Here is a 13,992-nt window from a genome sequence, read left to right on the forward strand (position 1 = left end):
CATTCAGAAGTGGATAATACGTATTTAAACGACAGTAGTGTTTCTTTTAGGAAATGTCAAAATTCAAGTATTTTGTTGTTATATACTATTACTATTATCATTGATAATTACACATAACAAATCTAATCAAACTAAACACGATCGAGATTAGTTCATTTAAAGAAAAATGATTAAATCATGGTATTTTTTATTAACTATAACGAACGTTTGAGCAGAAAAAGTGGTGTTTACTATTCAGCGATAAGAGAAATTATTGATTCATTCTCTTTTAAAATATGCTAGTCAGCTTTTGTTTGTACCTACCGCGCGTGCTGAAATATCGGAAAAACCCAGACTGGAGAGTTCCGAAAAACAACTATTGTCAGCACTTCGACTGTTGGGCATTTTTATTAAAACGTGGCAACAAATATGAAAGATGGTGCATATTAAAAATTAGAAATATCATATTATTCATTGTTAAAAAAGATGGGATGTGTGGCTAATTCGTCAACATTTTCTTCAGAAAACGACGGACGTTATTTCCCAAACTCACCGCAATGCGTACAAATGACAAACAAACACAACGCCAAAAATTAATACAAAATAAAATTAAACGGCCACTGTTTCGATAAAACATAGATCTATTTAAGCTTTTGAATGCGTTTTACATGTGCGAAATGTTCATGAGCTATTTAAGTGTTATCTTTGTTTTAAAGCGTCATTATCTAGTTTATGCTTATGTCATAGACCATTTATCATACATTGTATTTTACGAGAAAAATAAAATGCGTCTGATGATCAAAATAAAATGCGTCCGGATAGTTTGAAGTTAATACCATGGTGACATTTATGCAACAACAACTTCACCAGAACAAAGAAGAAAAAAAACATGGGATATAAGCTAAAAGGTATGGTGCTAACTTAAACGGTGTATGAAATGCTCCCTTATGCTGGAATTGTTTACACAATGTCCTTTGAAAATAGATATTGAAATAATATGTTAATAATAATAATAGTTTCGTAATGCGAATACATGCTAAAAATATAATTTCAAATGTGTGAGTTTATGCTCCTCAAGAGGACGCATCAAGTCACTGGTTTGACCATCCGTTTCATCGTCATTTCGTCTGTTCGTCCGTCCCTAATCAATTCCAGAAACTATTGAATCCGTTGTATTCAACTATAAAACATCCTTAACTACCAAGAAGAGATGCGGATTAAGTATTATCGTTCCAGTTCAATTATATCCATCTGACTTATTGTACTTAGAATATTTCTGCAATATACATATACATATACATTCCTCGCCAGTTCTGAGCAACAACTTAACGGTTTTTATGGAACTATAAACAGCCTTAAGTACAATATATGATGCGCATTTCTACATGTGGCTCCGGGGAAATGATTTATGTTATTTATGTTTGAGTAATTGCTCTTTAAAGATTTCTACATTTTATATAAATAATTTTTCTTTTCTACGTTAATTCAGGTAACTTTAGTGTTGTGGCATAAAAACAAAACAAATCTACAAATGTTCCATTTTCCAACCAATTTGTACGTGAAAGGGATCTATTGGTGTATCAGACAACAATATATAATATTGAATGCCTATTCTTTCATTAAAATAGACAACAACAAAAACGCATTAACATATTAGTAAATAGAAAAGTTCAAGTTAAAATATGAATTCCAAACGAATGCATTCTGATAGATTAACACGTCTGAATGCTCTACTGTGATCAAAATAATTGGTATTGTACCGCCGTATTTTTTATGTGAATGCATATAGTACTCATGAATATACATAACATTCAGATAGTGCAATTCAGATGTTTCCCACTAATGTACACTCTAATTAATAATGCACAATTCACACACAAATACTGCTAAATGCTTAATAATCTAAAGTTCATAGAAATACCCAAAACGTTGATTGGGCAGTGTGTTGTCATTATTAGTAATAATAAGTTATGATAACTGGCATTACGAGAAGACTGATTTAAAGTACAGCTTTATATATAAGAAAGTTGTAATTAAAATTGTCAGCATTCAATACAGAATATTTATTTTCATTTATAGTTGTATGAAGTTACGTTTGGTAAACATGTTAGAAATTACATTTAGCTACATATGCATTTTGTTTTTTGAATTGAAAATAGCAAATTAATCATAATTATTCCCAAACACAACTTTCTAGTTATCAGCATAACAATGTGATGATAGGCTACGTAGGTGTGTATTTTTAAGTTTGTTAGGTCCCCCCCCCCCCCCCCCCCGCGTGAAAAAGTTGTTTGCTTCAACTAATATTGCCAAAAAGGAGGATATGTACGTCGGCTTAACGTTTTTATCTGACAATTGTTTTATACTATCTTTTATACTATACACACGCTATTTTGAAACGTCAAAAAAATTGTAAAGGGTCGGTTGCAAAAAATAGGGACGGTCGGGTTAGTGGAAACAAACAATTTGATAAAGCTTTTGGGCGGACCGAGCGCAAGTCCCAGCTCTCCTATCTATTCAGTGTACACTCATGAAAGTTGGGCTAACGTTTGAAAGATTTTCAGCAACTTTAAATGAAATATATTTTGATGTCGTCTTGTGCTGTGGGGGCGGTGCGGGGTACCCGGAGGAAACCCCGCTTGTTCGGTATGATGATCACAAACAAAGCTCACATGCGCCATGAGCAGGAATCAAATCCGGGTCGCCTAAGTGATAAGCGAGTGTGCAAACGAGCGTTCCGATAAAACGATAAAGATTATTAAATTTTACCCCACGGCATGTTCCGGTTTTCCACGAAGAACGCGATAACGTCCGACGAATTTTCTTTTATGTTTGACACAAGTGAGTGCATACTTAAAAATGTTTCATTTAATGGTTGGTTGATTGATATATCGATTGGTTTATAATTACAAATCAAATGCAGCTACTGAAGATGTAGACTTCTTTTCACTTTTTACGCAAATCTCCACATCGCTGTTCGACAGGAAATAAACTAATGGTGCACTGTTACTTAAGATAAAATTTAGCATAAAAACAAAACATGCGTATCATAATTTCGTTCTCGATTGGTGATAATTTATAGCAAAAAAGTGGAAGGCTACTCAAAAGTATGATTTTAAATGCCCACATCTTCAAAAGAAACACAAACAAAATGTGCCGATTTCAGTTTACATAACTGGAAATAAGCACCAATTTGTAAGACAGAAGAGTGCGACGGTTATGTCGTCAGTGTTTGAATGGCATTTGTTCAAATGAGTCAATATAATTATCGTATTATGTATGTACATCCTTTTGAAGAAATTTGTTCAAGGTCCCATTGGCTTTAATGGAAACCGAGAAAAAACAAAGTGACATTAACAGCTACTCATAAAGCTATTTCAAGAAAAATGTTTCACCACTTAAGGAGTCCAATTCATTGTTCGCAATACTGAGCGAATTGTACATTTTTCCTCAAAATCCATTCGATGTTGATATAAATAATTACACAAGGCTTGTTATTGTTGTACTATTGCTCTAAAATAATACCATTAGCGCCATTTTGATAGATTCGCACATTTCCAAATACTGTAAGTAATTTATTTAAAGCGACAAAATGCTTTACGCAAGACTACAGACCACAGTTACTTTTTGGAAACGTTTTAGCACATGCATTTAACATGGTGTTGGTCTATCTTTATTTTAACGGCTTCAATTTCTAACATTAACATTTATTCCTCTTTTCGACTAAATACTAGGTAACATCCCAAAAGCGCTTGTAAGTACATGTAATTGAATAATTGAAAAGAAGCTCCAAAATATAATCAGAGCTAGAAAAAGACGTTCAATAAATATCAACTGTTTATGCTGAGTGGAATTTCATATGATTAAAAAACAATCAGCACAATTATGTGCAATTACAAATAGTAACCAGATCATCGGATAGATTTTGCGTTGAGATGCTGCTACGTTTGTTGAGCTGTAGTTTATATAATGATTGTAATATATCATTCAGTCGAGCATAGGCATAGGAAAATAAGCTCATACGTCGACCTTATACTGGTTTTCAAACAGAACTTCAAAGTAAGATTTTGACTACAATTAAACTGCTAACAGGGTGGAAAAATAATGAAAAATAAAGCGCAGATTTTTATTGAAAGTACTAAACTTAAATGTAAAAAGACTTCAGATGGTCTCAAGGTTTATACCCTTGTTCAAAAACATGGCTGCCAGGGTGTTCACAAGTCATGAAAGTTGGTAAGAACATTTTGTTCTAATGACATCTTGGGCTGCATAGAACAGGTCAGTTCCTTTGAATCTCAGGTGAGCGACTTTGGGCCTTTCAGTCCCTCTTGTTTAAATGAGTGAGCAACAATTTTGCCGACATGACAGACTTTTAATGCATTATGTCTTGTTGTGAGCCGGAATCGAATCATTTCTTGGGCCTAAATGATCCACAGTCTCCAATTTGTATTCTATGTTTAATTGTATTGAGTTGTTTAAGCTTTGAAAAGTTGCCCACCTTTTAAGACCAACTTTAACCAACTTTTGAAATTTAGTTTCCAGGGCTTAAATCTACTGGCATCAGGCTAACAGGCAATCAATAAACCTGTAAGTTAATCGTGATGTAAATTCTGACAGTGTATTGAACTCATTCAATTTGCAAGTCTGAAGAAATTAAAGGGACCTTTTCACGTTTTTGTAAATTGACAAAATTAAACGATTTAATAATTTAGAGAGTTCTGTTGTTGTCGTTATAATTTTGTATACTACGAGGATTGCATACATAAAGTATAAAATCCATCTCTCATTGTATGAGCACGGATGGCCGAGTGGTCTAAACGATAGAATTTTATTCCAGGGGTCAGTGGTTCGAGCCCAGATGAGGGTTGCTTCTTTTGTTACTTTAATTTTATTCTTTTTTATTGAGCTTTTAAGATTCAATGTTTACATTTATCAATATTAAGCATTTAATGACAAAGTGTTAGAAGGTCCCTTTTAGATGTTTACTAAAAATGCCACAAGGTTAACATTTAGAACTCATTGGTTGTTCATTTGATTTTAAAGTGATTTGCCTTGTCAGCGAGGTTGCTCAGAAGTTATTATCACTTTAATCCTTTTTTTAATCATTAATAGAAAAGATAAGTTAAGCTTCATTTTGAAAAAAAAACTTGGCTTAATACATATGCATTAATTGTCATCCCAGTACCAAACACTCTCTTTAAACAAAAAACACCATAAAAATCAGAAAGTGTCCTCCTTGATTAGCTTGTGTGCACTGCACAGGCTAAACAGTGTGCACAGGCTAATCTGGGACACCACTTATTTGACATGCATTAAGCCCCGTTTTCCCTGAAAGCAGCCAATATGTACATGTACAGATTTCAATGAAAAACTGGCCAATATCTTTCCACAATCTGTTACACACGTATTACTTGCATACACACACTGCTGTCTGCAGTGTACCAGTGGTAGAGTATAAACTGGCAGATTATCGTTCCTAGCGTAGCTAAGGTGGTTATCGTTCCTAGAGTAGCTCAAAGGAGACTGACTTGAAACGCACACTCATAACCTTAGTCCTTCGCAAGCTTAGAACTAAAAATACAAAAACATATAACAGCGAAATGTTAATCATAACACTTAAAGCGAGCAAGATCATTACACATCTATTATAACAAGGGCTGTTTGTAAAACATGCATGCCCCCCCCCCATATGGGCTGTCCGTTGTAGTGGCAGCCATTGTGTGAATACGTTTTTTGTCACTGTGACCTTGACCTTTGACCTAGTGACCTAAAAATCAATAGAGGTCATCTGTGAGTCATGATCTATGTACCTATGAAGTTTCATGATCCTAGGCGTATGCGTTCTTGAGTTATCATCCGAAAACCATTTTACTATTTCGGGTCACCGTGACCTTGACCTTTGACCTAGTGACCTCAAGATCAATAGGGGTTATCTGCGAGTCATGATCTATCTAACGATGAAGTTTCATGATCCTAGGCGTATGCGTTCTTGAGTTATCATCCGGAAACCATTTTACTATTTAGGGTCACCGTGACCTTCACCTTTGACCTTGTGACCTCAAAATCAATAGGGGTCATCTGCGAGTCATGATCAATCTACCTCTGAAGTTTTATGATCCTATGCGTTTGCGTTCTTGAGTTATCATCCGAAAACCATTTTACTATTTCGGGTCACCGTGACCTTGACCTTTGACCTAGTGACCTCAAAATCAATAGAGGTCATCTGTGAGTCATGATCTATCTAAGGTTGAAGTTTCATGATCCTAATCGTATGCGTTCTAGAGTTATCATCCGGAAACCATTTTACTATTTAGGGTCACCGTGACCCTGACCTTTGACCTAGTAACCTGAAAATCAATATGGGTCATCTGCAAGTCATGATCAATATACCTATGTAGTTTTATGATCCTAGGCGTATGCGTTCTTGAGTTATCATCCGGAAACCATTTTACTATTTCGGGTCACCGTGACCTTGCCTTTTGACCTAGTGCCCTCAAAATCAATAGGGGTCATCTGCGAGTCATGATCAATGTACCTATGAAGTTTCATGATCCTAGGCCCAAGCATTCTTGAGTTATCATCCGGAAACCACCTGGTGGACGGACCGACCGACCGACAGACCGACCGACCGACAGACCGACCGACATGTGCAAAGCAATATACCCCCTCTTCTTCGAAGGGGGGCATAACAATGTGTCGCTCGTTAAAGCTTGTCTTTACCTCATGCTTTTTCCAGAAGGTAAGTGTAGACAAAGTAAACAACTTGTTTGGACCCCATGCTTGTTTCAGGGGTGAAGTGTATACACATTTAAAGATCTTCATGTTTTTTTATATAACCTAAGCAAATATAATATTTCACGTGTGTATGAACTATTGTATTTATTTAAGCGTCTTATATTTTTTTGTCTTGAGTAGACAACCGCCAATACAAGTTTCTCTTATGGGATAATTAAGACTTGAACACAAAATATAGTCATATTTCCTGTACTTGTCTGCTAATCATTCGTTAAAAGCCTTTACATTTTAACGGGATATACCCATTATAGAAATTGCAATTGGAAACAGATCAAGTGCGAATCCAAGTATAAACATTTTAAGTATTTGATTATAAATAAATATTTAAAAACATACTTTTTATACCGTTTAGTAAGCGCCGAATGCACGAACTTATATTTAAAGGTGTTCTATAGGGTTCTATTTAAATCCGCCTCAGGAATAAATAATAAACACACACTATTGCACTTTTCAACTATATTATACTTTTATTACACTATAGTTATTTAAATATTTCACAATATACTTTACTTTTCATATAAAGCATTAAAACAACTCTTTTCTATTATTCCTATTGTTGCTATAAAATATTTCCATGTCTATGCTGCTTTCTCTATAAAACCTAAAATTTAACTGAACTAAAACAAAGCTTATTCTAACAGCTATTTTAAATGTCAAAACATCTATTCAATTTGCTACAGGAAACAAGAGCATGGTGAAATTAATTCTCTTTCAACAGAGTGATATTTAAAGTAAACAACAGGCAACACAATGTTGTTATTAATGTCATGGTTAAATGCTATCCATTAATTTCCCTGCAGAACAAAAGTGATCTTTTCACGTTTTGGTAAATTGACAAAATTGAAAAAAGTTGTATCAGATTCGCAAATGTTTGTTTTAGTTATATTTGTGAGGAAACAGTGATACTGAACATTTACCATGGTCTAATATAGCCATATGCATCTTTTGACGATTTAAAAACCTGAAAATTATAAAGCGTTGCAACGCGAAACGATTGAATAATTTGGAGAGTTCTTTTGTCGTTTAATTTTGTAAAACTACGAAGATTGCTTATATAAAGTATAAAAAACGTCTTTCATACATACTTGGAAGAATGGCCGAGAGGTCTAATTGGTTTTTACTCCAGGACTCCAGGGGTCACTGGTTCGAGCCCTGATGCGGTCTACTTTTTGTTTCATTTTTTAAATTTTATTCTTGATTTTTTACTGGAGCTTTTTAGACCCAATGTTTACATTTATCAATATAAAGCATATTATGACAAACTTCAAAACATGCCAAAATCTGTGAAAAGGCCCCTTTAAAGGTCGGTATTTTTTCGGCGTAGCTGTTTAACGTCACTTTTGACCTTAGATGACCCTCATTCATGAAAGGTCCGAAGAGTAGCTGTTTTACGTCACTTTTGACCTTAGATGACCTTCATTCATGATAGGTCCGAAATGAATAAATCCGAATTGTGCATTGGCTAATAATACAAAAATCACCGTAAACATTGGTAGTCTGGTTCCCAGACTAAAACATTGGATACATATCATTTGAACTGAAATATGAATATATTGTAAATAACATGTAAATTATAATAAATTAAAAACTGTCATGATACAAAACATCCTCTTAATTTTGCATCGAAACGTTTCTCCTTAGTTTACGAAGCAGTATAGCATTAATCACATGTCTCTACAGTTAAAAGAATCTATTGTTTACATGCCGTAGCGGCCACACTAAACACTACAAAAACAGGCTAGATAGCACTTTACCGGTACGCAGTTGTTTATAACTATCGACAAAGCGGGGGTTTGGGGGCGGTAGCCAGCGATACTAAGGAAATATATATGTGTTGGAAATATATCTGTCTTTGATTTATTATTATGCGTTTAATAGTGTTAATATGTTTCTTTGTACTTTGTTTTGTTCATTTTTTATATAAAGTTCTGTTTTTTCTGCAAAAAATTCATATCACTATGATGCTTGCAATATTGAGTCTTTTATGTTTACATTCTAGTAACATGTGTACACATGATAACACATTATCTTTTATTTCATTCCAACATTCTGTTCATAGTATTTCAGTAGCGAATATGTTTTCTTTTCCTATTGAAACTAATGTATTACTCGTTCAATTATGAAAACCTAGTCATTACAATACTTATTGACAATAAAACATACATTTTCACCTCTTCTTGTTCTTCATTTTTAGCTCGGCTGTTTTCGGAGAAAACCCGAGGTATCGTCATAGCCAGCTCGTCGTGTCCGCCGTCCGTGTCAAGGTTTGTAAAGGTTTTTAACATTGGCTCTAAAATCATGATAAACTTGATCTTTATCAAAAACTAACATAGTATTATCTATTGACCATGCTCTAAAAATCCATTATTTGCATCATTCGACGATTTAAACACCTACAAATTAGAAAGCGTTGTAACGCATACGATTGAATAATTTGGAGAGTTCTTTGTTGTCGTATATTTAGTGACACAACGTGGATTACTTATATTAAGTATAAAATACATTATTCATTGTATGAGCACGGATGGCCGAGTGGTCCAAGTGTTAGACATATACTCCAGGGATCATTGGTTTAAGCCCAGTTGAGAGTTACTTTTTTCTATCTTTAATTTCATTCTTGTTTTTTTTTACTGGAGCTTTCTAGATCCAATGTTAACATTCATCAATATAAAGCATTTAATGACAAACTTCAATATCTGCCAAAATCTGTGAAAAGACCCTTTAAAGTCGCAATTTATAATTAAAAAAGTCGCATATTTTCAGGCGAATGAGGGATTGAAGTAACACTGAATCGCGAACCAGAAGTAACACTTCAGTTAAACAGTTAGCAGCAATTACGTATTGCACCTTTTTCATTTTAATACATCATATGAATTCGTTTTATAAATTAAAACAACTAATTTAGAAAATTTAAACGATCTTAGCGAAAATCATTCCATTTAATACTGCTAGATTTGCTTTAGCAGGGCCCGGACGTGTTCGAGAAAATCATTATTTACAAACGCCATATAATGAAAGAGAAAGAGAGAGTATTTATGAAGTTATGAGTTCCTGAAACTGCAGTTGATTTGCTAACCATTAGAAAAGTCACTTTCGCTGTCGTTGGTTTTCCGTCATGACGGTAGTTAAATGTGCGCTTATTTCACGCACGAAAGGGCAGTTGGTCATTGTGTACACACTGGTCTTACTGGTGTCAATAACGTAGTGACGTCACCATCTATGTATAAAATGGGCAGTTGATATCATCCTGTTTCTATCGGCTCACTGATTGTGTTATTATTGACGATTTGTTATTACTATGGAAGCGGACAACGACAACGAGCGAGGCCAGGCATTGTAATGCGCATGCGCCAACAAGGTACTTTAAATCGATTCTGGAAAACCAACAAGTTATAAATAACACAACTTCATGTTTACATTTCCGTACATTACACTCATTGAGTCATTCTCTATGCGTGGGTCCGAATATTAATAATCGGGCTGTTCGTATTTGTTGTTTTTAAGCGTGCTTTGTTTTATGTCTGCCTACTAGAGCTGTAACGATTCGGTTCGATGCATCGAAAAACCGGTTCAACGCCGCCGATTCGATTTCGATACCAATAGGTCACATAACCCCAAACCGGAACTCCTGTTTGCAGGGTTACAGGCAGTCAGTTTGATACTTAGCACACATTGTTCAGTGCATGCTGCATAGGATTTGTAAAATTCATTGCAAATGGAATGTTTTGGTATCAATTTGAAGGTATATTTGTAAGCAATAAGAAAAAAAAGCCATTTTTGTGCTCTACTTTTTCTGTTGATGGTTCCCGGCTTTGAAAGTAGGTCATACTATTTGAGCCCAAAATGGTCGCCTGCACAGCTGTCAAAACCGGTTTGCCTATTCTAAGGTGAATATTTTGAGTTACAACGTATAGAATTTAATGACATCCATTTTTTCAAAATTTAAGCATTTATCTTTCCAATGATGTATGATGATATTGTGGGTCATTGCTTGATCATGGTAAAAATTGCTATCGAACTTCAACTATTTTATATGTAATATAGAAGGAAATTAATTGCGCATGCGTAACCAATACGGCCAATTTCGATTCGATTCACTGCAATCCCGATTGATCCGCACTTTAAACTTTACTTTCCGAATCCGTCGTCTAAACTTTCTTGTCATTTGCAATACGTCAAGGTCAAGGTCATCCTTCAAGGTCAAAGGTCAAATATATGGCATCTGTCCGTCCGTCCGAAAACTTTAACTTTCGCCATAACTTTTTTATTTCCCTGAAGGGTGGCATATAGTTTTTGAACTGTCCGTCTGTCTGTTCGTCAGTCAGTCTGTCTGTCCCTTCGTCGGTCAGTCCGTCCGTCCGTCCAAAAACTTTAACATTGCCCATAACTTGCAATATTGCAGATAGCAACTTGATATTTGGCATGAACATGTATCTCAGAGAGCTGCACATTTTGAGTGGTGAAAGGTTAAGGTCAAGGTCATCCTTCAAGTAGAAAGGTCAAGGTAAACGGTCAAATTTTGCAATATTGAAGATAGTAACTTGATATTTGGCATGAATGTGTATCTCATGGAGCTGCACATTTTGAGTGGTGAAAGGTCAAGGTCATCCTTCAAGGTCAAGGTCAAAGGTCAAAATTATGCAATATTGAAGATAGCAACTTGATATTTGGCATGCATGTGTATCTCATGGAGCTGCACAATTTGGGTGGTGAAAGGTCAAGGTCATCCTTCAAGGTCAAAGGTCAAATTGTGCAATATTGAAGATAGCAACTTGATATTTGGCATGCATGGGTATCTCATGGAGCTGCACATTTTGAGTGGTCAAGGTCATCCTTCAAGGTCAATGTCAAAGGTCAAATTTTGCAATATTGAAGATAGCAACTCCATATTTGGCATGCATGCGTATCTCATGGAGCTGCAAATTTTGAGTGGTGAAATGTCAAGGTTATCCTTCAAAGTCAAAGGTAAAATATATGGCTTCAAAGCGGCGCAGTAAGGGGGCATTGTGTTTCACGAACACAGCTCTTGTTTTTTCTTATCTCAAGCCAATTTTTTTCTAGGATGTCAACATCTTTTGAAAAAATATGCTACTACAGCATATTCTAAGTAGGTACAAAAAAAAACGCCGAATAATCGTATTCTCGATGATTCTGATTGATTGATATGGCTTTTGAATTTGAAATAAATTTTAAATCGGTAAACTTTGTCGGTATGTACCTTAAACTTAGTGGGGTTTCCAAAATCTACATCATACATTTCAATAAAACGGAATAGAGCATATTCGGAACTCAACTTGTGACCCATTCGATCTACAAAATGGCAACAACTTTTGAGAACAATTTAGTTTAAATGACAATATATAATCATTCTATACATAGATGGTGACGTCACTACGTTATTGTCACCTCTATACTAAGACGCATCACATGCCCCTGGTTTGGGAAATTATGCTTCCGCCAAAGTAGGTCTGCGTAGGAATGAAAATGTTAATAATGAAAGAAAAATCGTTTTTATTTGTGAGCGTTAGCTCACAAATAATGCAGACGCAATTTTTAAAATCAGTATTGGCTCAGCTACGGCAGGAACCGTAACCCATGACAGCCTGTGTGGATAACTCCTGTAAAATTCGTCTGCTTTAACCCCTGCATTTGCCTGTTTTCACTGGTACTCTACATAGCGTGTATTTAACAGCTTGTAAGACAACGTTGGCAAGGCTAGTGTTTATCATTGAAATCTGTACATATTGGTTGCTTTCAGGAAAAACGGGGCTTAACGCATGTCAAATTAGATTAGCCTGTGCACACTGATTAGCTGTATCAATGATTTGAAAAAAACAACAACAACACACATCTCGACCTGTGCTTTAAGACACACTCTTTATAAATTTGAATGGGCTGTGGTCATTTTAAACTTGCGATATAAAAAGCTATAACATAATTTTGAAAACTGAGTTGCGTCTAAGATTATACAACAACGAACAAATTCAGTGCCTTAAGCGCTTTGATTTATTGTGTGTTTCAAACGGAATGTTTTTTAAAGGAATGTTATTTAATTATGTTTAAATGTGATTTTGAATCTCTATTAAGATTGATAGTGATTATCAGAAGCACGATTACCTGATCTACTTTCGCTTTCACTTTTCACTCGTAAAAGAAGCGCTACCCACAATTCCATTCGCGTTAGTACACAGGTCAGTAAGACCGGTGTGAATAGGATAAATATAAAATCCCATAGATTAAGGTCTTTCGTGTTTGTAGCACACGTAAATTAGCAAAAATAAAAAAAGGCAGTAATCGAGTTAGCAATGAGAGGTTTTCCAATAATTAAATTTATCCTGTAACATGCCTTTAAATTAGCCCGATAACCAGGTAACCCAATATCCCAAAAGATATGAGGCTAGATGACCACGTGACCTCGAATATCCGTCAGTTTCTATCCGCGCATGCGCATGCATTTAAAATTTTCTTTTAATAAAATATACTTTTTTCTATTAATAAAATACCAAATACATGTAAAAAACTGTTTGTTTAAACATTATTATTTAAACAGCATAATTTCGTCCTTGTGTATTGAATTAATAACACGTAACTCGATTTCTGTGTGTTTTAACAAGATGGAAGCTAGCCTTAGCGCTTTGCCTGACGTGACATCACAATATTTTTTTTTCGCGCGTGATGTTTACCATACATATTTAAACACAAAATACTCGAGAACTAGATATTTTAGAAAAATTTCTACGAATGTTGTTAATGTGACAGAATAAATAGAATAATAGGTTGGTGACGAAGATGGAGAATGGTTATTTGGCTCGTCGGAGGATATTATCGGGTTCGCCGATAAATTCCTCCGACTTGCCAGATAACCATTCTCCATCCACGTCACCTATTATTCTCTATATAAATAGCCGATGGGATCCCAATAGATGTTAACCGGGTCGTTGTCAGAGATTAAATTGCGAAATCATTTAACAAAACATAGTTCGTAGAAGAGGACATAAATGTAAGTACTCTTAATTAAATGTTAATAAAATTGTAGGTTAACAGTTTATTTTGTTTCTGTATGTATTTTGATTTGAAATCAATGATGGTTAGAAAACTTGAAATTATAAATTGGACCCGTGTAGGCTACATTTGTATAATATTTATATCGAACAGGACGTTTGCAAAACCTGCAAAACCTGTTCTAACTTGTTCTACGAAAGATACAACAACAAAACA

General features: G+C 35.0%; 3 protein-coding genes across 6 annotated transcripts in view; 2 read left to right on the forward strand and 1 right to left on the reverse strand.

The window, feature by feature from the left end:
• Positions 1-13,992, forward strand: part of LOC127858243 (putative inhibitor of apoptosis) — a 248,756-nt gene that overhangs the window by 224,552 nt on the left and 10,212 nt on the right. Inside the window, exon 1 of one of the 4 annotated variants that reach the window (XM_052395230.1) lies at positions 13,677-13,774. The exons of the other annotated variants lie outside the window; for them this stretch is intronic. The gene's annotated coding sequence lies outside the window, so the exon portion shown is untranslated. Of the gene's footprint in view, positions 1-13,676; positions 13,775-13,992 lie in introns of those variants that run through there. 4 annotated transcript variants of the gene reach the window in all.
• LOC127858238 (cholecystokinin receptor type A-like) overlaps positions 1-13,992 on the reverse strand; it is a 309,809-nt gene that overhangs the window by 119,435 nt on the left and 176,382 nt on the right. The gene's annotated exons all lie outside the window — the stretch shown is intronic.
• LOC127858239 (D(2) dopamine receptor-like) overlaps positions 1-13,992 on the forward strand; it is a 146,572-nt gene that overhangs the window by 34,395 nt on the left and 98,185 nt on the right. The gene's annotated exons all lie outside the window — the stretch shown is intronic.

Source organism: Dreissena polymorpha, chromosome 14 (genome assembly GCF_020536995.1).
Source record: "Dreissena polymorpha isolate Duluth1 chromosome 14, UMN_Dpol_1.0, whole genome shotgun sequence".
Classification (NCBI taxonomy): domain Eukaryota; kingdom Metazoa; phylum Mollusca; class Bivalvia; order Myida; family Dreissenidae; genus Dreissena; species Dreissena polymorpha.